This window comes from Quercus lobata, chromosome 4 (assembly GCF_001633185.2).
Source record: "Quercus lobata isolate SW786 chromosome 4, ValleyOak3.0 Primary Assembly, whole genome shotgun sequence".
Taxonomy (NCBI): domain Eukaryota; kingdom Viridiplantae; phylum Streptophyta; class Magnoliopsida; order Fagales; family Fagaceae; genus Quercus; species Quercus lobata.
Window position 1 is genome coordinate 26,002,783 of NC_044907.1, and position 25,310 is coordinate 26,028,092.

A 25,310-nucleotide genomic window follows, 5' to 3' on the forward strand; every position below is an offset into this window, starting at 1 on the left:
TAATTTTAATTAATTTATTTGTAACTCAAATAATTATCAAATTAATTATGATATTATTATAGACTGAACTTAAAAATCTTGAACCACTCATTTTTCTATTTCATTGAACAATTTTGTTTTTAAAACCATGCTCAAAAAGTTTTTTTTTTTTTTTTGGAATAAGCCTAATGATAGATTGAATTTTAGACCTCTAACTTTGTGGCAAGTCTTTTAAGTCAATTGAACTCATCACTATCTTTGAATGAATTTATTTATAACAATTTCAAGCACTTTTATTATTGAAGTCTGTGTCTAACTTTTATCTTCTGGTCATCATTAGAGGGATGAGTATCCACCATCCTAAAGCCTTGGTAAAAATTGTAAAAGCTATTACAACCTTACAGGAGCCTCACAATTTTATTTTAACTTCTTATCATGCCAGTGGAGGGCATAAGGTATTTTATGAGCTCATCATGAATTTTTTTGGCTTTGCATACTTCTCTTAATCTCTCCAAAAGTCAATTTTAAGAATGAACTTAACCAAAAGAAACCATTTCATGCATCTAATTTATACATCCTCCTCCTCACAACATGTGCATCTCATATAGCTTTGGAATCTGTACATTAAACATTATGAGAGTGAGAATACATACATCTTGTGCATAGGACAATCAGTGCAACTAGAGGGATGACAATAGCTAAAACTTTAAGCCTTGGAATGGTGAAGGGGTAATCAACAATGTTACAAGCTCCTCAAGTGAAGTAGTCACATGCATTTAACGGTTGTGACTTTTGGGCGAGGAAGGGCTACGCTCAAGAACTAGGTGACAGAATTGTATATTGGAGTAGGAAAAGTCACCTTTTTAACACATGCCTAAAATAACATAAAGATTATTTCAGAATAAAGGATAGACCCAAACATTTATATTGCATATAATTACTTTTAGAATAAGAGTTTGTAGTTTAGTTCACTGAAAATGCGTATTTTCAAAAAATTTGCCAAATGGCAACTAAATCCTTTAGCAACCAAAAAAAGGGACAAAGCTACAAAAAGAGGACAATGAGGACTTTACAGACACATGATATGATTCATAAGACATTATGGACGGGGCAAAGAAATTGGATCATAGGTCCATAGCATGTATCAACATGCACATCCTCCTGACTGTGGTTGGGACTGAGTTGCAGCTGCATTGCTAGACTTAAGATTGACATCAACCATGTCTTCTTGCTTGGTCAAAGAAAGTGTTTCCATTCCAGGTAAGGCTGCTACAATCTTCTGAAACAGTGCCTGAGAACAAGAAAGAAGATTACATAAGAGGGTTTTTTTTGTTTTTATTTTATTTTTATTTTTTTATTTTGCTGGGAAAGAATAATCATATGTTGTCATTGTGTTAATTAGATTATAACATAAATGATTGGTCAGACATGAAATATTTTAGGAGAACTGAAATTCGGCTAAAGCACGAAACAGCTGCTGTAACCATCGAGTATGTATGAACTTTATCTAGAATATTTTCCTTATTGAAAAGAGACCAACAAATGAATTTCACAGTTTGAAAGAGCAAATAGCAGAACCTTTGATGGTCAGATCATTAGCATAATTCACTAAAACCTGTTTCTTTCCAAAAATGAAGTCTGCAGTGAATTTGAAGTGCACCCAACCAAAATAATGTGTATTTAATTTCTTGCATCAAGCCATTAACATTTGTATAAAGTAGCTATCCAAAGTGGAGGAAACTAATTGCTTACCTTAATATTAAAGCCGGCCTTGGGCCTTGGCACTAGTTTCAATAAACATAACATTCAGGTCACAATATTTGGCTTCTCCTTCCTCTATAGAAACTTGCCTGTCCAACCATTCACAAGATGCCCAGGTCATAAGCACAAAATAATGCAACAGACATTAACCACAATAAGCATAACTAACATTGAAAAAAATATCCATTAGGAAACTTTGAACTGTAAGTGATCTCCTTAGCATCCATGTACATGAAAAAGATATTCTCCATTACCAACTTTGTAAATTGTGTATGTATGTTGTTTGCCAATAGTAGTTAAGAGTTAACAATGTAGGAATTAAGGTAGACCTCAATTTGGTCAGGCAAGGATATAAAAAATGTAAGAGCAAAAATTAAACAGGCATACATATCAAGACATTCTAGAGCATAATTGCAGTAAATGTAGAGCTCAAAGTTAGCATAAAACCGTCATTTTTTCCCCTCACTTTTTGCCAGTGAAAGACTTTTATATTTTTGTCTTTCTAGCTGGCTTCACTTCTAACTGAACTGATTTTGCTACCATTCACAATGAATAATGTAAGAAGTAACCATAAATATAGTAGAGGAATTGAAGTGTCATTTCTATAGTCAGCATTTGATCATGGAACAGTCTGACCAACTGAAATCGAAAATAACACAGGAAATCAACTTTATCCAAAACAAATTGCAGCCAAGGTAATAATCAATACCTTTTCTCCACTAGATTTGTTTTGTTGCCAACAAGTACAATGATGACATCACTGCCTCGCTCTGTGCGAACCTCTTCAATCCATTTGGAAGTATTTAAGGACTGTCTGCCTAAAGAAAAAATGTGCCTAAAATCATTACAAAATTTACTAAACATATAAAACTCAATTAATCAATTTAAAAACATTAGGCGCAAAACTATTAAGCTTTTGAATGAGCAACTATGAAGTACGGGTGCGTTTTCAGATTCGGGTTCGGGTGTAGGTGTGGGTGCGGGACTTGGCAATTTTTGAAAAAATAAGATGCAGGTGCAACGGGGTGCAGCGATTAAAAAATTATTAAAAATATTTTTATTTATATATTTTATATATTGCTAAGCATGTTTTTTTATATAATAATAATAGAAAACTCATATAATTATAAAATAAATAGATATTAATAAGTACACAAAATAGTTTGATACTTGAATTATTGATAGAGGTATTAAATAAGATGAGGCTTCCCATAAATAAATAATAGAAAAAAGATGTGGCTTAGTGGCTCACGTATTTGGTTAGCCCAAAAACAAAATAAAGGATATATGTGGCGGTATTAATAGGTGTAACTTCCCATTAAAAAAGAAAAGAAAAAGGGAAGATGTGGCTCATGTGTTTGGCCAGGCACAAAAAAAAATAAAAAAATAATGCTAGCCTTTTATGTTAAGGCATTTAACAAAACTTATTCAAAAAAGAAACAGGCTGTGGCTCAGGCGAAAAAAAAAGAAAAAAAAAAAGCAATGAAGAAGAAGAAGAAGAAAGGGGTTAAGGCTGGTGAAATTGTGACGGTGACAGCGTCTATTTCCACCGGTATTTTCAGTTTTTTTTTTCCTCACCGCCGATTTCTTTTTTTCGGCCGAAACACAACGATATTTGGCCAATAGGATCCGATTCGGCCCGAATCGGTGCGAATCCCCCCCCCCCCAAAAAAAAAAAAAAACTCAGACACGGCACCGACGTGCGGGCAGCATCGTCGGTGGCCGCACCCCACATCGGACGCCGGTGTGGCACCCTTCCAGTCGCGTTAGTGCTTCCCAAATAAGCAGCCTCATAAGCTTGTGTTAAAGGCCAAAATTTCACAAGAATGCCCATTCCATGAAAAGTAAAGAAGGCCCAATTCAAGCAGCAAGAAGAATCAACATTAAGGCCCTATTTATGTTCAGATTTCCAGCAAAAAGGTCATTAAAAAGTCCAGCAAAATTCAGTGAAAGAACTGGGCCGGGATACCCAGAGGCTGCCAGACGCCCGGGATCCTCAGGTAATGCAGGGCAACTACTGTAGGATTGAGACAACTCAAGAAAGGTACCACGAAATACAAGAAATGAAGAACAGAGATGTCCTTCTCAAGTACCCATTGGTGCAGCAAAGAATCAGAAAGTATAAAGCAAACATTCATGAACAAAGGAGCTGTACCACAAGGAACCAATAATGAGAAAATCATATGTAGAAGCAACTGGAAGAGAACTTTCAACCTAGCAGTAAAAGATTCCAACTATTTGGGAATAATGACAGCAAGGAAATAACACCGACAGCCAATTCTGAAAAATGAGAAACCTTGAAAGAAGAGAGATTGAAGGCTAATTGCTGAGGACGCCCCAGAATGGAAAGTCAGCAAATGACTTTTATGGCCTGTTTGGAAGTTTTGAGAGGAAGGAGAGTAGAGGGGAGGGGAGTAGAGGGGAATGATTCCCCTCCACCTTGTTTGGATGTTTTTAAAATTAGTAAGGGGGAAGAGAGTAATTAGCCCTTCCCCTTGTTTGGATGTTTTAAAAATTAAGAAGGAGAGGAGAGGAAATGATTAAAATAGACAAATTTACCCCTATTTGAAAATGAACTTGCAACATTGATTTATGATTAATTTGTTAGTATTTTTTTTTTGATAATTTTTTTATGTGAATTAAATAATCAACATTAGTATATGATTAAATATTTTTTCTACTTTTTTATTATATTAAAAAAAAAACCATCTTTAATTGATAATAATTAAAATAAGAAAAAAAAATGTTTGGTTTGTTTGTTTACTGAAAAAATCAACAAAATATTGAATTTTGACTATTTCAATAATCACAGCCATCCCACCAGGTTGAATATTACGGCAAGGGCTTACAATGACATTGAAGCATAAGAGTTTTGGTTAATAAAAAATATCTATTCTTTATTTTTAGAATCAATTGAATGGTATCTCAAATAAGAAAAATCTGAAATAATAAGCTTTGAAATTACTTTTAACTGTACTATCTGGACCACACAACCAAGAATAAAATGCAATCATATCTTATATTCTTATGGAATAAATAAATTGTTATCCATTTATTCCCCTGTGTTTTCATAGTGTCTCAAACCATCACTCTTCCTTTTAGTATACACACAATACACAACATAAATAACTGAAAATCCAATAGTTCTAATGCTAATATAACTGCTATTAACGTAAGAAAAAGAGCACATTGGTGGGCTCTTAAAGCCTCACTGTAGAAGCCTAGAGGGCAAGAGCTTGCGGTGATGTGATCCTCCTCCTTAGGCGCTCAGCAATAATGAAGGCAAGCTCAAGAGATTGTGAGCATTGGCAGTACAGCCAATTTTTGAATCAAAAGCCTCATATGACATTGTATCATGCCTGACAACTAAGAAGTGAAAAAGCATAAAAATAAATCTAAGCAGACAAAGTTTTCAAGCCACTGAAAAAAGGACACTGTTACAATGAGCTATGACCATATTTTTTTTTATTTATAAAATGCAAACAAAAACATTGAATTAACAAAAACACTGTTACAATGAGCTATGACAATGTAAGCAGACAAAGTTTTCAAATTGACAAGCTCTGTATCCAAACTTGGTCCACCAATACCAATTCTTGCCACTATTTTTTTTTTCTTTCTGGTTTCGAGACAAGAAATTTCAAAAAGAAAAAATAATTTCAATACATTATCAACAACCAAAAAAAAAAAATCATAAAAAAGGCTCACAAAACCATACGCGTACACAAATCTTTCAGCATAATACAATTGTTCTGAAATTGCAAACAAACACTTTTTTTTTTATAAAATGCAAACAAAAACATTGAATTAACATCAAACTCATGGACTGTTTGAGAAGGAAGTTTAGGAGCTAGACTGACACTCTGACAGTGACCTTGAAGACTCCTGTAAGAGCATTCAATAGCTCCTCTACTTCTGTTTCATCACTGGCTCACTAAATTACTTATAAAAGGCACATAGTTGGTATCAGATTTGAGACATAACATTTTACTAATGGCAAAGTTCCTTCAAGTCACCATGATGGAAATTTTGCAGCTCACAAACTAGCAATTTGGGCAGAAAACTACAAATAGGGAGCTTCCCATTTTATGAGTACTGTTAATGGTTATATGCGCCTCATGCTCATAGCTTTCATTTCAATCTGATCTTTAGGATTTACTATTCCCAATATAAGCACGCAATAACAGTTGAAAGCCTAGATAATTGGAATTTTGGATTACCATAATTGGTTTGTTGAAATGCTAATCACACACACAAACACACACACTTATCAAATCAAATATCACATGCATTAGAACAAATGCGCCAGAGACCAAATATTAGACGGAACCATTCAAATCTTTGGGTAGCCAAACTCAACCATATGACCATATACACTCAACAAATCATTAACAAACCTTTTTCTGTGAAACATAAACCTGTATTTTCATTGAATTCTTTTTATCAAACACTTTAACCCTAAAACCAGATTCTGATTATAGACACAAAGAATTGTCTCATCTTTACAAGAATCAGCATCAAGAAAATGCAATCGATTTTTGTTCTATTACTGCAAAAGCCAAAGCAAGAAAGCAAAGACCAAGAAAGACCCAGCTCTCACGAAACCAGTTTGGTGATTGATGATTCCATTGCACCCACACCTAGAGAACTCGATCTTGTACTTCTTGGTCATATTCGGATACACTAAGCTATAAACACTAAGCTATTATTTATGCAAGTTCACAATCTAGACTCACTCAAGCACTTTATCAAACACGTTATGAGCAATACTTTGAAACTTTAAAATTTAAAAAAAAAAAACCCTCAAATCCGAAACCCACCCACAAATAACATGTTATTACCCCATAAAATCACAATTAATAAGAAATTACCCAATAAAATCACAATTTTAAGAACATAATTATTTGATTCAACTTAAAAGAAACCCATGAAACAGAAATTAAAAATAGAGTTTACCTTTGTGAGAGAATGGTAGGCGTGAGAGAGAACAGTGAAGAAGTTGTGAGAGAGAGAGAGAGAGCCAGTGTCAGCGGAGAGAGCTGAGAGAGCTTGAGCGCCGAGAGAGCTTGAGAGAACACAGAGAACACAGAGAGCTCGAGAGAACTGAGACCTTGAGGGTTACAGTGTTTTTTTTTTTTAACGTTAAAATGCCTTGTAATTTTTTTAATGTAATAAGGGTAAATTAGGTAATTTACATATTTAATAATTTATGTGTTTTACTCTCCCTCCAAATCTCTCCAATTTGGAGGAATTAAAAATGAGGGGTTGGAGGTAGTTGAAACCCCTCTAAACCCCTCCAAATCCCTCCCACTCATTCCTTAAAAAACTTCCAAACAAAGTAAATGAATTATTCTCCTTCCCTCTACTTTACTCTCCCTCCTTTCTTTAACATCCAAACAGGCCATTAGAGAAAACAGCAATAAAAGATGAAAATTATGAGAAAAAAGGGAAGAGACCAGCCCTTGAGCAACTGTCACAGCACGAGCTCTGAGGGGCAAAAGAGAGAAATCACTAGTACCATGGAGCCCTAGAAAACACACTATAAAAGGAAGAGAAAACCCATGTTGAAGAGGCAGAGGATTTTTAGTAGGAAGAATATCATAACAAAGTCATTAGAACTCTATAAAATTTAAGAAAACAGAGGAATGTCTCCCGGTATCCCAGAAACAGCCACTATAGCGCATATTTGGATTCAAACTTTGCAAGTCTTAGAGGCTTAAATAGCCATCAAAGTCTGTAATTTTTGGGCTTATTTGAACCTTGTATCACGTCTTAGTGAGCACATTTGTAATCCACAATCAAGAAAAATAATGAAATATCTCATATTGATTTGAGAATTTCTAACAATTACTTTGCATATTTCTTTACTGCTTCTTGCTGTTCAATACATATATATTCTTGCTTGTAAAGCTGAGTCCCTGCCCAAGCAAAGCCACTCAGACTTGAGTTCCAAATCCCACAAGTCTTGTGCAAAAGCATAAGTTTGTGAGAATTGGGGCCAGGATCATCGTGGCTGAATCATTCTCATGAAATTCATTTACATATATGTATATGTATTAATATATATATATATATATATATCCTAATCTAAGAAACTAACAATTATTTGAAGATATGTGCATTGTATAGTTGTTCTTGTGTAGGACCTATAGAGGTAAAAGGAAAGGACAAAACTCCATTGCATAACAAGCATGGAGAATGATTGTATAGTGCAGAGAACCAGAGATTCTGGGTTCTTACAGGCCTCATACGCCCCGGGATCCCACGACAGTACGTCCTGGGATCCCATGACAATACGCCCGGGGTACCAAGTGAAGGAATTCTTTAAAATGTTTATACGATAAAAGATAAGCCTTAAATATTCTATTTCAATCTCTTTCTCATTGTGAATATTATGAACATCTATTTTACTTGTTTTGTAAGAGTAAAGGATCCTTTTATGATACTAAAACACTTATAATGGTATTTTATTGCTTAGGAGGAATCGCATTTTTGCCTTGAGGAGATTTATGTGACTTGCGCACAACTTGGTTCGTAATCAGCCCCCATTTAGCTGCGGTGAACCAAGCCCAGTCCACCAAAATACAACTATTTGGCCCAGGATCCTTGGGCCTGTGTGCTAAAGAAAAAAGCACTCTCACAGCTTGATATGAGCTATTATACTTGTCAAGAAAAAAAAAAGGGAGTTTGAATGAACCAGTGCCTTTGTGCAAGACGCTACAATTAACTTCAATCATTTTTTAGGATGCATGAACAGAACAAGGATATGCAAATGGATGATTGAGACCCCAAAATACAAAAAAAGTTTCCACAACATAAAAAGAAATGATTCAAAGAACATACTTGCAACATCGTACACAATAACTACCACAGAGGAATCCCTAATATAGCTCGCAATGAGACTCCTGAACCTTTCCTGTCCAGCTGTATCCCTATCAAACATTTCAAAATTTGATGTTTAATATGTGGAAATAAAGAAAAAATTTCGAAAATGCAATTCAAATAAGTTCAACAATGAAAAAAATGAATGAAACAGTAATACCTCACAATCACTTTGTTGAGGACTAAGAAAGATCACAGTGCCTAAGCCCAAAGAAGTGAGCCAAGCCCAAAAGAAAATAAGCCAAGCCCGAGGAAGCAGGTGCAAGGGGACCACGAAAGAGAAGAAATGGCAGGCCTAAGAGGCTTGAAGCCCAAAGAAAAAGAAGAAGCATCAAGAAGGAAAAGAAACCCACGGCAAGAGATTAAAGAAAATAGCCAGGATTCTCAGCAACCACCAAGAGGCGCGGATCCTTCTAGGCGCATAAGCATAGTCAAAGGAAGATTAAGATAGTTCGAAAGAAAAGGACAAGAAAAGAAAATAAAAAACAGAGTGGAAGCCACAAGCGCCAAAAGACCCAGCAAAAAAAGAGGAAATAACCAGCGACCTCTCATGGCGCAAGTGGGAAGCGCCTCGGGGAACCAGAACAGAGAAGTACGAAAAGGGGAATGGCAACGGTCGACTTTCAAATCAGCAGAATGGGATTTCGCCTGGATGGGAAAAAAGGCAAAAAGGGAGAACTGCCAAACGGTGAGATCTAGAAGGGCATGACCTCAGCACATCCCGAAATAGGTAACCAGCCATGGACTTTCAAAGGAATCAAAGCTGAAAAGAGGGGAAGAATGAAAAAACAGGGAATAGAACCCGCTGAGTGATGGGCACGGCACATGCTCTGTTAACCATAAGACAAAATAGGGGAGCCAATGGTTCCCCTGGGATTCTAGAATTTCACTATAAAAGGGGGGAGAGGTTACGAAGAAAAGAGAGATTTTTGGGAGAGGTGAAAAACTATCGATAAAATTTTGTAAAAGAAGAGAAAAACTAAGGGAAAGTTAATAACATTGCTTCCCGGTATCCTGTAAAAGCCACTATTGCACATACTCGGATTCAAAGAAAATCAAACTTTGCAAGTTTTGAAGGTTGAAATAGCCATTCAAGACTGTAATTTTTGAATTTGATTGAACCTTGTATCACGTCTTAGTGAGCATACTGTAACCATAACAAAGAAAATATTAATGAAATATGTCTCACTGATTTAAAGATCCTTATAACATTATTTTGTGCTCTTTTGTTGATCCTGTTATCTGCATTTACCTTGCTGTTTTGATATGTCTTTCAATACGAATATCCTTACTTGTCATTTTACGTGTATTATAGGAAGCATGCCATGTGCATTACTTGATTCTTAAACAGCCTGTTAGTTGCGGTGAATCAATGCCCGGTCCACCAAACCACAACTTATTTAGGCCCGAGATCCTTGGGCCTGAGTGTCACAAAAAAAGCCACTCTCACATTTTGGCGACTCCACTGGGGACTGGGCAAAGAAGAGGGAAGAAGCAATCCCTTCACAGAGCATGCCTTCAAGACAAAGAAACAGCAAAGGAACTAATGTGCCACCTACGGCCTCTGAGCCTGTGGGAGAAAACGAGGTAGCTTCCAGACAAAGAGGCGAGGTACCCCTGGTAGAACAAGAGGTTGTGTTAGGACAAAGACATACAAGGCAGGAACCAGACCTCATGGGCAAGATGACAGCAATGTTGAAGGATCTGGAGCAAGAAATTCGCCTTCTCAAAGAAGGCAGGACACAGGAAATCAGGGACAATGTTCCCCCTGCTGGTAACCAAGATGGAACGTAGCCAAAAGGAGGGTCAGCAGTGGGAGGGAGAGCCAACCCCCAATACTTAACACTGGCAGATGTCAGTGCCCTCCTGGAGCAAGAAAGGGAAAAACTCTCGAGGATCCTTAAGCAATTCTCTTGGGATCCCCCGTTTCCTTCAGAACTTCTTGGCAAACTATACCCTAAGGGGTATGAACCCCCAAAGTTCCATCCTTATGATGGAAGAAGTGGAAGTGCTGTGGAACATGTGAATAGGTTCATTCACACTAGGGGCCCCTATGTAGGAGACAGAGAACTATGTCTAAGGGAATTTGCCAAATCCTTAGTGGATAGGGCATACACTTGGTACACCACGCTGAGACCCGGGTCCATCAAAACCTAGGATGAAATGATGGAAAGATTCTGTGCCAAATATTATCCCGGTGAGGACAAGATCACTTTCCAGAACCTTCAGATGGTAAGGCAGAGACCTGGAGAGGATCCTGTCCAGTTCATTAAAAGATTTGAAGATGTGTCCCTAGATTGCTATGAGGACCACGAAGAGAAGGAGCTCGTGGAAACCTGTATAGCCAACTTGTTTTTTGATTACAAGCTCAACCTTGAAAATCTGTGTATCACGCAGTTTGCTGACTTGTTACGGAGGACCAGAAGGACAGCATAAACTATGAGGACAAAAAGGATGCGCGTGTCCCAAGCTATGACAGCATCAGTAGGAGAGAAAAGGAAGAGGCCAGATGGGAAGGTGTTCGAGGAACCACCGGTAATCCCATGTACAGTTGAAGAGTTAAACCATGTCTTAGACAAATGGATCGGAGATGGAGTTGTTAGGCCATTTACTGTGTCCAGGCCACCAACTGAAGAAGAAAGGAAGAACCCTTTGTTTTGCAGAATCCACAATTATGTCAAGCATTCCACCAAGGATTGCTGGACCCTTCGTAGACTCTTCCACAAAAAGCTGAGTGAAGGAACCCTAGAACTCACTCAGAAGTACAAAGAAACCCCTTGCCTAACCACAAAGGAAAAGGGTTGGTAGCAGTAGTAATCCATGGGAACCAGGCAGAAGTAGGAGAATCCGAAGGATCCTTCCACTCGAGCACAGTCAGGACCCTCCAGAAGAATCCCAAGTTCAAGTCACTATTTAACCAACTAGGATTCGGACCAGAAGCAAGAAGGGTGGCCACAGAGTCTCTCATGAGCATAGTAGCAAATTCAAGAATGGAATACTTTACAGCAGAGTCACATGCTAGTCGAGCTTTCCTGGAGACAACCAATGCAATAACCTTCACTGATGAAGACATGGAGATTGAAAACCTGGACCACCATAAGCCCCTTTATCTAATGGCCACCATAAATGGTGTCTAAATCAGAAGAGTACTGGTGGACACAGGGGCGTCACTCAATCTCATAGCCTTGAGTACCCTGAAAGCTGTGGGCTTAGTTGACAGAAGGACTCTGAGGGCTCCTATGGAAATAACAGGATTTGGAGGGTCGATGGAATCAACAGAAGGATACGTGCAGCTAGCCTTAAGGGTAGGGCCAATAGTAGCCCTGACAAGGTTTCATGTGATTAATGCAGAAGTATCTTACCATGTGTTGTTAGGACGCCCGTGGCTTTATAAACATCGCCTTATTCCATCTACGTTCCATCAATGCATTAAAGGGAGACTGAATGGGAGGCCTGTGAGAATCCTTGCCAATCGTAACCCTTTCAGTCAGGAGAAGTAAACTTTGCAGAAACGATGTTCTATGATGAGTTAGAGCCAGATGATGAGAGCCCCACCCCGGGGACTCCAGGGGCACCTATCCTAGAAGAAGAAGAAGGACGGAGGGGCACTCGTGACCTGAGGAACCTTCTGGAAAGAAAAAGACAAAAAAGGGAGCTCAACTCTTTAGGATCCCAAGAATGTATGGTGGTGTGAGAACTTGGAGGGAGGCTAATCTACCGTTTGTGAAGGTGCGCGGGACCTGAATGCATTATGCAAAAAGGTCCCGGACCACCAAGCTGCATGATGACCTAAGAAGAAATCTCAGAAGAACCAGTCAAGGAAGTCCAGATTCAGCTTGAGGAAGAATTAAAGGAAATAGATTTAGGAACCGAGTCTGGATCCTAAAAGCCTGTCTTTTTTAGCAGTCAGTTGGTGGCACAAGAAAGGGAACAATTGGTAACCTTATTTCAAAAATACAGAGATCTGTTCGCATGGACCTATGATGAAATGCCTGGTTTAAACCCAGGATTGGTAGTTCATTCTCTTAATGTGGACCCAGGAATGAGACCAGTAGTTCAACCGGCTAGGGTCTTCCACACTGAGGTAGAAGCTCAAATAGTTCAAGAGGTCAAAAAGTTGCTAACAGCTGGTTTTATCAAACCCATCCAACACCCAAAATGACTTTCCAACATTGTACCTGTGAAGAAGAAAAATGGTCAGATCCGTTGTTGCGTGGACTTTCGCAACCTGAACAAGGCGTGCCCTAAAGATGAATTCCCCTTACCCAATATCGACCTCCTTGTAGATTCAGCTACAAGAAGTTTAATGTTCTCATTTATGGATGGGTACAGTGGGTACAACCAAATCCGCATGGCTGTCAAAGATGCAGAGAAGACGGCATTCAGAACTCCAATCAGGAACTTTTACTACACTGTAATGCTCTTTGGCCTAAAAAATGCGGGGGCTACGTACCAGCGAACCATGACAGCCATTTTCCATGACATGATACATAAGGAGATGGAAGTTTTTGAAAGATGCAGGAAGTACAAACTACGCATGAACCCCATGAAATGTGCCTTCGGGGTGTCTGTTAGAAAGTTCCTTGGGTTTCTGGTACATCACAAAGGCATAAGTGTAGATCCAGCTAAGGCCACATCCATCGCCACAATGAGAAGGCCGACTACCGTGAGGGAGCTCAAAAGCTTCCCAGGAAGGGTCTCCTATATTAGGAGATTTGTGCCTGGTTTGGCCTCAGTTACGACAGGTTTATCCAAACTGTTGAAAAAGGGAACTGGGTTTACCTGGGGAACGGAACAACAGGAGGCTTTCCAAAGAATTCAGTACACCATGAATCATTTGCCCACTCTCCAGGCACCAGTACGTGGGCGACCTCTGTTGTTATACTTAGCATCAAATTCCCTGGCAATAGTAGCTTTGCTGGCACAGGAAGATGACTAGAGGAATGAGCAACCTGTTTACTATGTAAGCAGGACACTCAAGGATACCGAGACCAGGTACCCCAGAATAGAGAAAGCCTGCCTAGTAATCATCTACGCATCCCAAAGGCTAAAAAGGTATTTCTCAGCTCATCAAATCCTTTTGGTGACCAAGTCCCACCCCATAAAGGCACTCCTACACCAGCCCCTTCTCATGGGAAGAATAGCACAATGGCTAGTCTTGCTCTCTCAATATGAATAGGCATCCGAACTCCCAAAGCTGTCAAAAGCCAGGCTATAGCAGATCTGCTGGTTCAATTCCCAGGAAAGGAGGAAGGCTCGCTGAGTGAAGAAATCCCTGGTGAGGTGGCAGTAACAGAGATCCCAGGAAAGAAATGGACCATGAGGTTTGACGGGTCAGCTATGACAACTTCAAATGGGGTAGGAATTGTACTAAGTTGTGAAAATGGGGACACCATACCCTTGTCTTTCAAGCTTGGTTTCTCGTGCTCTAATAACGCAGCTGAATATGAGGCATACTTAACTAGGCTGATTATAGCACTAAGTATAAGAGTAAAGCATATGAGAGTGTTGGAAGATTCCAATCTTGTAGTTTCCTAAGTGAAAGGTGACTTCGCGTTACGGGAACAAAGCTTAGCAGCCTACAGAACTTGGGCACAAAGGCTGGAGTTGGAATTCCAGACCTTTAGCATAAAATACACTCAAAGAAGTGAAAATAGGTTTGCTGATGCGCTCGCCACTCTGGGATCCCAAATACCATTCAAAGGGAGAGACATGCTGATAAAAATAGGGAGGCAGGAACATTCTATTGTAAGGATCCTCCAATGGATGTACCCCGAAGAGTCCAAACAGTGGGATTGGAGGAGCGAAGTCAAAGAAAAGATGAAAAAGGCAGGACTCGGAGGAAACATTAAAGAACTAAAGGATTACACTCAAATAGAAGGGGAATTGTATAGAAGGCTGTCAGGTGGAATCTTGTCCAGGTGTATCACCGAGAAGGAAGGAAAGCTGAAGCTAGAAGAATTATATACCCAAGCTTGTGGAGTTGCAGAAAAAATCAACCTATATAGAAGGATGCAACGCATGGGGTATTACTGGCCAAATATGAACAGGGAGGCAGCAATTATACAGGAAAAATGTCAGGAGTGTTGGTTGGCAATAGATAAGGAAGAAAGCTATGCTGTGTTTGTCGCAGAAGATTGGCGAGTTCCATTCATAGAATACCTGGCTCAGGGGATCCTGCCAACTGACAGGACACTAGCCCACAAGCTCAAGAAACTAGCGGACAGGTATTTCCTGTAGAACGACATCTTATTCAAAAAAGGATACAGTGGGGATCCCCTAAGGTGCCTGGGGCCAAAAGAAGCTAGGGAAGTAGTCAGGGAAGTTCATTCCGGTGATTGTGGGAGTCACCTGGGGAAAAGAAGGCTGTACAAGTAATTATTGTTGTTGGGATACTACTGGCCAACAATGAAAAGAGACTCTGAGGAGCTAGTCAAAACATGCCACGCCTGCCAAGTCCTAGGAGATGCAATTCACACTCATCCAAATGTTCTACAGGATATGACAACACCATGGCCTTTTCACACTTGGGGGCTTGATCTCATAGGGCCTATAAACCCTCCATCCAATGGTTACATATGGATCTTGGCAACCATCGAGTACTTTACAAAATGGGTAGAGGCTATCTCTTTGAAAAAGGCCACTGGAGCAGCCGTAACAAATTTTATTCGAGACCACATCATTACAAGGTTTGAGATCCCCAGAAGATTGATCAGTGACAATGGGACCCCATTCATAAACAAAGACATGAAAGGGTTAACTGAAGCATATCACATCAAACATGGGAGGTCTACCCCATACTACCCACAAGGAAACGGCCAAGCTGAGGCTACGAATAGAGTGATGTTGAAGATCCTTAAGAAGATGAAGCATGAGTACGGAGGGAAATAGAGTGATCATTTGGCAGATGTACTCTGGGCATGTAGGAGCTCTGTAAAGACAGCCACAGGATTCTCACCATTTTCCCTAGTCTATGGAACAAAAGCTATTAGCCTCGTGGAATTAGTTATTCCTACACCAATGGTAGTCCTTGAAGAAAGCCAAGAAGAAAATGAAAACGCAAACAATGAAAGAAGGCTGGCAGATCTGGAAGGGGTAGAAGAAGAAAGAGAGCTAGCCAAGAAAAGAAGCCAGAGGTACCAGCAAAGAATGACTAGAGCATATGCACAAACAGTACGCCCAAGGATGTTCACTGAAGGGCAATTGGTACTAAGGATGACGGAGCACGTAAGGAGGAACCTACCAGGACCCTCCAAGTTCACCCCAAAATGGGAAGGAGCCTACATCATCAGTGCAGCCCATGAAAGTGGGTATTACTACCTTACCAAGGAAGATGGGACAGTCCTGACAGAACCCATAAACGGGAAATGGCTGAAACAATACTATACATAAGGATGAAGGGATCTCAGCATGTCAGGATCCTTTTGCCAGCTTCACAACCCGCTAAGTGTTTTTGTTTTTCTCTTATTATTTCTTTTAGCTTTTGTCATGAATTCTCGTCTAAATGATTTTGTTCAGGAACCTACGATAGATTGACACTCTGTGGTCAGTACTCTATTAAATGATTTTCTTTATATTCCTTAAAAGATGACCATATTTTAATGAAGTTCCTTTCTTCAATATTTGAGTTTTTTTTTTAAATACTGTAAAGTCCAAGTTTGGACAGATTTAAGGAAGGATACCTGAGTCAAAAAAAAAAAAAAAAAAAAAAAGGGTATGTAATACCCTTTTACACATGGCTTAGGATTCACCTCACAGATGATTTCAAATACCCCACAGACAGTTCCAAGCGCATAGGTCTAGGATCACAGGCAAAAGTAAAATGCCCAAGATACCTAGCCTAGCACTTGGCAAAAAGGGGAACCTGTCAAAGTTCACGAACTGGGACTGTATCTCAAAAATATACATAAAAAAAATAATAAAAAAAAAGAAGGAAAAGATACCTAGTGTACCCAGTTCAGTATCTGCACAACAAAGTAACCACTGGGTATCTGGTCCAGAACCTACAGTGAAGTCTGTAGGAACCATGGTCCAGGACTCAGGAAAGAAAAGAGAAAAGTCATGTATCAAAAAAAAAAGAGAACATTTATCAAAAAAGAGGGCAATGTATCAAAGAGAAAAGCAGATCCACATACTAAGAAATTAGAAGCAGTCTTGAAACACAAACACAAAGCTAAAAAAAAGAGAGCAGTGTTCAAAAAAAAAAAGAAAAGAAACTTATACAACCCCAAATTATTTATACGGGTCTAAAAAAAAAAGGAAGAAAGCTAAGGATGAGGCCGGCCAACAAGGAGCCATCTGGAGGAATGACGGGCACAGTCGAAGAAGAAATAATCCTCTGCCACTTGACCTTCAAATCTCGCAAAGCCTTGTGAGCATGAGCCAAAGTTTCCTCAGCAGCAATAATCTCAACATCTATGCTCCTGGAGGTTTGCCTCTGAAACAACATGCAGGCCAACAGGCGCAAGTGATCCAGCAAAAAAGACAAATTGAACTTGGCCTCTAGAAGGTCTTGGACCACCCCTCTCCACTCCAAAAGCCTTTCTTCAGATAAAGAGTCCATAGAAGAATCCCTCAACGAAACCAGCACATAGCAACTCCATCAAAATATTACCCAGAAAAATGCCTCCCCTAAAACCACTGGTGAAATCTCTGTGACTCTTAAGCAAACTTTCTAACAGCGGCAGGCCTTTAACGGCATAGAGAAATGCAGGAAGCTGCCATAAGAAGACCCAAAAGAGTAGAAGTGGCTGGCAGGAAGACTTTTGAACTCCATAAGGTCAAAACGAGCTAGAAAGGAGGAAAGCCTTGAATCAAGATCTGGGACAGCCACTCCCGGAGCATCCCCCATCGCTGTGTCCCCACCTGCAGAGACTGGAAAACTTGTAGCCTTTTATTTTGACTGAAGATCAGCAATTTGAATAGATCTCACAATTCCCTCAGGAATAGCAGGCTCAGAATCTCTAAGGCCTGTATCAACATTCGTAAAAGAAAAGAGAAAGGAAGAACAAATTTAGTCTTAAAAAAAAAGAAGGAGAGGAGTGACAAAAAAAAAAAAAAAAGAAAAGAAAAGAAGAGCGAACCAATACCAGCTTCTTGAGGTAGAGCCTCTTCCTCCTGATCCTCTGATTTCCTCGAAGATTCTGGGAAAGGACATAAAGCAAGTTGAAGAAAGGATGAAGAACCTGTGACGAAATGGCTAAAGGAGGGAAGAGATGCAGGGGGATTCGCCATGAAGAAGAAGAAAAAAAGAAAAGAGGGTAGGGAAAGAAAGAAAGAAAAGAGGAACACAGTGGAAACAATTCACACTCTCCTTTTGAGTTTTCTGATTCCAAGGAGGAGGTAACACTAGGAGCAGACCTCACACTAAGGAGAAAGGAAAGAAGAAACTCAAAAGAACGAGGAACAAAGAGAAATAGAGATGAAACACTATTTTAAAGGGAAATATGACTCACCTATTTTTTTGGATAAAGGTGTGTCTCCCAAAGTCTCTTTAACTGACAATATTTGAGGAAACACAGTTCTGATGGGACTAGTAGTACGCTCAAGCTGAGGACTTTGAGATGTAGGGATCTTAGAAGATTCGGGATCCTGAAAAGCCTGGGCACCCTACATCGGTTGCCCGGTCTCCTCAGCTAGACCACCACTAGGGGGCTCCTCCTCCATAACAGGAAATGCAATAGAAAGGGCTGTAACAGCTTCTTCTTCTAGAACTTTGCCGGTCATAGGAGGGGACACCTCCACCTAAAAAAAGAAAGAAAGGGGAAGTAGTAATAAGTGAAGACAACGGGGTGACACAACAACACAGTACCAGAACAAACGGAGAAACATGAACAAGGAAAATACATACCACGTCATCACCAGAAGATTGGCTTTTGCCCTTCTTGAAATCAAACTTGCATTTGGACTGCAAAGGAAACAATCACTCGTCAGCAAAGAGGAAGTAACTGCAACAATATGAACAAATGAAAAAGAGAGAAGAAGGAAAGAGGTCTTGCCCTTCTCTCTCTCTCTATAGATTCTCTGGAGGTTTTTTGCTTACTACGAGTACACCCAGAGGGTCCTAAGGGGGGCTGGGATACAAAATTAGAAGATCCTAAAGAACCATGGACTGAAGCAGTCACAGGAACCTGGGAAAAAGAAGACTCTACCTTGGTCTTCTTCCGAGTCCTTGAAGCCAAAGGTTGTCCGACCTCCTTGTCTTCTTGGGATACCAAATGTGTCTGAAACTTCCCAGTTTTTCTTCTTTTCGTCTCAGGACTAGTCTTCACACCCTCTGTACTTTCCTCAACATCAACTGTTTTCGTCTTTTTCGGCTTGACATCCTTGCCTTTACCCGAAGTGGTAACAGCACCTATTGTCTCCACTGCACCTTTCTTAATAGGTACTCCAGAGGAAGTACCAATAATGAGACTGCAACCCAACCAAGTTCCAAGAAAATCTTGTGCATAAGTCACCCAACCTCCCCTGGAGGCATGCCATTCTGCAAACCCAGTCTTGCTGCTTACGGCAGCAGAAACAATCCCAGCAGTAGGAAGGGATAAACACCTATGGGATGTCGGAGCAGAGGCAATACCAAGACTTGGGTTTTCCCGAACTAAACCAGAGCCAACATAATCGACAAAAGACTTCTGTATTCTTCTCCAATAACCAGTATAGCCGCTAGAAGCAAAAACTCCTCTCTGGGAGTTAGGTACTACAAATTGGGGGCTCCTCCGTGACCAATAAGAAAAGGCTTGCAGCCTTAAGAAAGGATCCAAAGAAGGAAGGGACGGCACTATGTCCTTAAAAATTGGAGGAATGTCTTGGTCAAAACCAAACTGCCGGAGCACTCGGTGTGCTGAATAATGGGTATATCTTGGACCACTCAAAGAAGGCACAGGAAGCCAAGAGGGGCTAATGCAAGCAAGATAAGCCAGAATGCCCTCATCACCACGACGCAGGTCAAAAGTATTACCTATAGAAGATAAAAAGGAAGACAACACAGAATCACACGCAAAGCCAGGACCAAACTCACGAGGAGATCTCCAACATAAGTTCCCTGCTTGATCAAATAACTCAACAAGATTGAGGCCACCACCTTTCAAGCTAATCCAACGAAAAATAATGGGAAAAGTATCAGTCAAATTACCACAAAGACCCTTCACTATGTCAGGGGATCCTTGGAATTTATCCTTTACAAACTTCAAGTTCCTACACTTAGCCAAAGTGGCTGCAGAACGGTCCCACATAAAAATCTAAAGAATAGCACAGTGAAGAGACGAGGTAATCACATAACAAGAATCACTCTCAGCCTCATCTCCATGAAGTTGATCCAATTGAGAATAAACATAGCCTAAAAACAAAGGGGCTAAAGGATATTGGGTACCTCGAGCCAACTTGATTGCTAACGGAAAAAATGAAGACTTAACCCCATACCCAGGGAACTCGCTGAACAAGAACTTGCTAAGCCAAAATGCCAGAAAACCAGCCCACCTAACTTCCTTATTCTTCTCACAGGAAAAGGTCATCATCCATCTCCCTATTCTAGCCGGTTTACCATCGAAAGAGGCAGTACGACCACCAAAATGGCCAAACAACTTATCTTACACTACAAGATCCTCATTAGAAAGGTTAATATCAAAGGGACTCTCATCACCAAACATCGGGAGAAGGAAGTTATTAACCACATCCTCCAGGGTAATCGTCAACTCACCAACAGAAAAGAAAAAAGCAGGAAGGGAAGGGCACCAACGGCGTACCAGATGCCTGAGCCCCTTGGGGTCTCTGAAACCCTCAAGATTTCTGGAAATTGCCACTGCTTTTAGGATACCAGCGTGTTCCAGGCGACCCACAAACTCCACATTAGACAATTCCTTGTCTACCTAGATGGGCCAGCCTTGGATTTTTTCCGGGACAAAATCAAAAAAGATAGGCACCACCTCTCGAATTCCTTGTCTAATTTGAAGGTCAAAAATCTCTCTAGGGTCTGGAACCTGGGCGGAACCAGCAAAACCCGCTTGACCAAAAAACATCCAGGCATGAGGAGACGGAGGAGCCTCACCATGAGATACCTGAGGAAAAAATGGACTGGGAGAGTACCAGGGGTCCCGTAAAGGGAAGGCCGGACGTTCAGTAACTTCGTGAGAATCACTCAGAGCGGAACCAGAAGAACCTTCGCCCTCAGAAGGGCTTGGGGTGCACTCTCTTCTTTTTTGGGAAGAAGAAGAAGCCATTGGAACATTGTGAATAATGAGAAGAAAAAAGGATTGAAAGAACGAAAAAGGGGAAGACGAGAATAACAGAGAAAAAAAAAAGAGACCCAAGAATGAAAGACTCAAAGAAGCAAAGTGATAATGTGAAACAGCCACAATAAAGGCGCAAAGAGCAGTTGGAGAGTGTATGGAAAGACACGCCAGTTTCCAAAAAAATTTAATTTTGAAGAAGAGATTAATTAGCGGTTATTAATGGAAGTTACGGGAAACGAGAAAAGTGGGTAAAGGAATTCTACCCCAAATACTCAACTGCCACGTCCCGTGCAAAGAGGAAACTGTAAAATGAGAGAACACGACACATAGTAAAGGACTAAGGTGACCAAAAAGCAGCAGGAAAGGCCAGGATCCTGAGTAAGAAAGAACGGAACCCAGGGGAAATTAAAAAGAAGATCCTACGAAAATCTTAGAAAACCTGAATTACTCATGCTGGGCTTTAGGCAACCCACGAGCTCGGGGGGCTAAATGTTGAGGTCTAAAAAAGATCACAGTGCCTAAGCCCAAAGAAGTGAACCAAGCCCAAAAGAAAATAAACAAAGCTCGAGGAAGTAGGTGCAAGGGGACCACGAAAGAGAAGAAATGGCAGGCCCAAGAGGCTTGAAGCCCAAAGAAAAAGAAGAAGCATCAAGAAGGAAAAGAAACCCACGGCAAGAGATTAAAGAAAATAGCCAGGATCCTCAGCAACCACCAAGAGGCGCGGATCCTTCCAGGCGCATAAGCACAGTCAAAGGAAGATTAAGATAGTTCGAAAGAAAAGGACAAGAAAAGAAAATAAGAAACAGAGTAGAAGCCACAAGCACCAAAAAACCTAGCAAAAAAAGAGGAAATAACCAGCGACCTCTCATGGCGCAAGTGGGAAGCGCCTCGGGGAACCAGAACGGAGAAGTACGAAAAGGGGAATGGCAATGGACGACTTTCAAATCAGCAGAATGGGATTCCGCCGGGATGGGAAAAAAGGCAAAAAGGGAGAATTGCCAAATGGTGAGATCGAGAAGGGCATGACCTCAGCACATCCCGAAATAGGTAACCAGCCATGGACTTTCAAAGGAATCAAAGCTAAAAAGAGGGGAAGAATGAAAAAACAGGGAATAGAACCTGCTGAGTGATGGGCACGGCACATGCTCTGTTAACCATAAGACAAAATAGGGGAACCAATGTTTCCCCTGGGATTCCAGAATTTCACTATAAAAGGAGGGAGAGGTTACGAAGAAAAGAGAGATTTTTGGGAGAGGTGAAAAACTATCGATAAAATTCTGTAAAAGAAGAGAAAAACTGAGGGAAAGTTAATAACATTGCTTCCTGGTATCCTGTAAAAGCCACTATTGCACATACTCGGATTCAAAGAGGATCAAACTTTGCAAGTTTTGAAGGTTGAAATAGCCATTCAAGACTGTAATTTTTGAGCATGATTGAACCTTGTATCACGTCTTAGTGAGCATACTGTAACCATAACAAAGAAAATATTAATGAAATATGTCTCACTGATTTAAAGATCCTTATAACATTATTTTGTGCTCTTTTGTTGATCCTGTTCTCTGCATTTAACTTTCTGTTTTGATATGTCTTTCAATATGAATATCCTTACTTGTCATTTTACGTGTATTATAGGAAGCATGCCCTGTGCATTACTTGATTCTTAAACAGCCTGTTAGTTGCGGTGAATCAAGGCTTGGTCCACCAAACCACAACTTATTTAGGCCCGGGATCCTTGGGCCTGAGTGTCACAAAAAAGGCACTCTCACACCCTTTAAATTAAGAATCTTACCAAAGCTGCAATCGGACGGTTCGATCTTCAAGGTACATAGTCTTTGAAAGGAAATCAATACCAATGGTAGCCTGGTTATCAATTAATAACACATATAAGATAACAAACAATAAACAAGTCTAACCTGTTTGGATGGAGGGGGGGAAGGAGGGGGAGTAGAGTAGAGTTGGTTAAAAATAAGCTAATTTTGTGCTAAATATACTCTACTCTACTCTACTCTACTTTACTCTACTTCCCCTTCCTCCCCCTCAATCCAAACGGACCATGATGAAACTCATTATCCTTTCTTGAATGATATTATTTTTCCTTAAATAAAAAAATTAATAGCAAAATTAGGATCGCAAGAGACGTGTGATCTTGCAATTCTTAAAGCAAGTTTTGAAAAGCTAATGTCTGCTAAATTCACTCACAAATGTCCAAAGATCACAAATCTTACATTAATTTCAACATCATTATATGGTTCAAGCTATTGAGATGGCCCCCTCACATTGTACTACATCGTCCTCTCACATAAGGATGCACCCCAATTATAGATCCTGCATTTTTGGCAGAAAATTATTCGATGCTCTAGGAGCAATGCTCCCTCCTCCCCCATGAATTAAATTAGTCGAACCCTCTATTACGCAAGAAGAGGAAGCATCAAAATACTCATTTCTAGTTGAAGTATTTAGCATCATTTAAATTCTAATTTGAATTTTGAACAAGTCAAGTAAAAATCTCAATGCCAATGCAATTTTGCTCAATGAATTTGATTTGTAGCATTGCCCTCACAACACCACCTAGATCATAGCATCATACATAACACACACAAAATTGTAACATCACGAAGAATCTAAAAATTCAATTCAACCACTATTACATCACATTCATTCAAACGCAAAAACCAAAAAAAAAACAAAAAAAAAAAAAATTGGGAAATGGACCAAATAGGTGTTGTCGAACTTGTCGTACATGAAGCGAGTGATGATACTGGTTTTGCCGATGGACTTGTCTCCCAAAAACACCAGCTTGTATTTCGCTAAAGCTGATACCGGAGCCATCTTTTTCATTCCAATTTCCGATCTATCTTTATTACTGTTATTCTACTACCACTCCGAGATTTTTCGAATTTCGGTCTTCAAAATCAGGGATCTCGTATCGTATCGCTGAGCTGAGCTGAGCTGAGTATTCATATCGGAAAATTCGAGTGTGTTGTTTTGCACGTGAAATTGTTATATATGGTCTCTTCTCTTGGTTGCGAATTTGTGATCGCAATGATGCTGTCTGTTCCGAACTTTCCTTTTTGGTTTTTATAATTTTATTTGAGGGACCTCCACTTTTGGCAATAGTGATTTTGTCTGGGTTCAGTTGAATGCGCGGTTTGATCAATGCGTGAATCTAGTGATTATTTGATTTGATTTTACTAATTTAATTCTGGAGATTTGTTAAAAAAAAAATGGTGGGTTTTTATTTTTATTTTTATTTATTTTATAAACTTTTTATATGAAAATAAACAAATAATTGCCTTTTTTTTTTACACATTTTTTATATTTTGCATGAAAGTGATATTAATTTTTTTTTAAATAGTTAATTACAAAATGATCTAATGGCATCCATTAATAAAAGTTTTTTTTTTTTTTTAAATAATTCAATAGGTAAAAGTTACGATATTGGAAAATGAGGGATATATATGTGCGTGTCAATGTTTGGCAACACAAAACGAATACGATTTAGGTTTTTACGAGTTAGGATTAGGTTTTAACAGGTTTGGATCATAAACGGATTGACCTAAAAGTAATATGATAAGAATCGTGTCATAAGTAGGTCAATTCACATGACTTGCAATTATGTTAACACCCAATTTTGCAACTCGTATTTAACTTCATAAAAGGACAAAACAGTAATTTTATACCCGGAATTAGCATCTTAATTTGAGTTGTTAGATCATTAATGTCATATCATCAAAGTGATCATGATGTCGTAACAATCCAAAAGACTAGTCACGAGCCTTAATCGTACCATCGGATTAAAAGTTATTGTCATATTAAGTTTTAATGGCCAAGATGTACTCTCACAAATTAAGTTCGACTATATGTGATTATAAATAATTAATTCTGATTTGGTTATAATTATAATCAATTTGAAATTAATGATATGTTATAATTCGATTGGCTAAGACTACAACTTATGATAAGGTTGTACACATTTGATTAATTAGATTGTTAAATATTAATTATTCAATGAATAATTTGTGTAATTATCTTTTAAATTTGAATAATTAGATCATGATTTGGGGTTGATCAATTTTGAAATGAAAGTAGTTAGGGCTTATTAATGTTAATTAGCTTGTAACCTCATGCATATGCATGGATATATTTAAAAGATACACATTAAGATGCATAGTATAATAATCTTTTTAAATTATTGATAGGCATTCTTATATATTTTTTTAACTCTTTTAAAAAGTTTTGTAAAAATGTTATTAGGTAGAAAGTGTAAATTGTCTATTTTTTAAATATTTTTATGTTCATTAATTCTATACTCTTTGGTTTTTGTACAAAATAACTTACTTGAATGGATATTTATGATATGGTCTAACATTTGATTCCAAAATTAATAAATAAAACTCTCTCTAAAAATAAATAATTTAGGACACATGGCACAAATTTGGACTTTAATTATAGAATCTAATT

The 25,310-nt window shown here is 39.2% G+C and overlaps 1 long non-coding RNA gene and 1 pseudogene across 1 annotated transcript; both read right to left on the reverse strand.

Annotated features, from left to right (window-relative positions):
- Positions 1 to 1,123: 1,123 nt before the first annotated feature.
- Positions 1,124 to 23,678, reverse strand: LOC115984387 (annotated as a pseudogene).
- LOC115984390 lies at positions 4,737 to 6,816 on the reverse strand. The gene is made up of 2 exons (XR_004090537.1): positions 6,697 to 6,816; positions 4,737 to 5,106 (listed from the first exon to the last, which is right to left on the reverse strand). It is a non-coding gene; the product is annotated as an uncharacterized LOC115984390 (long non-coding RNA).
- Positions 23,679 to 25,310: the final 1,632 nt, after the last annotated feature.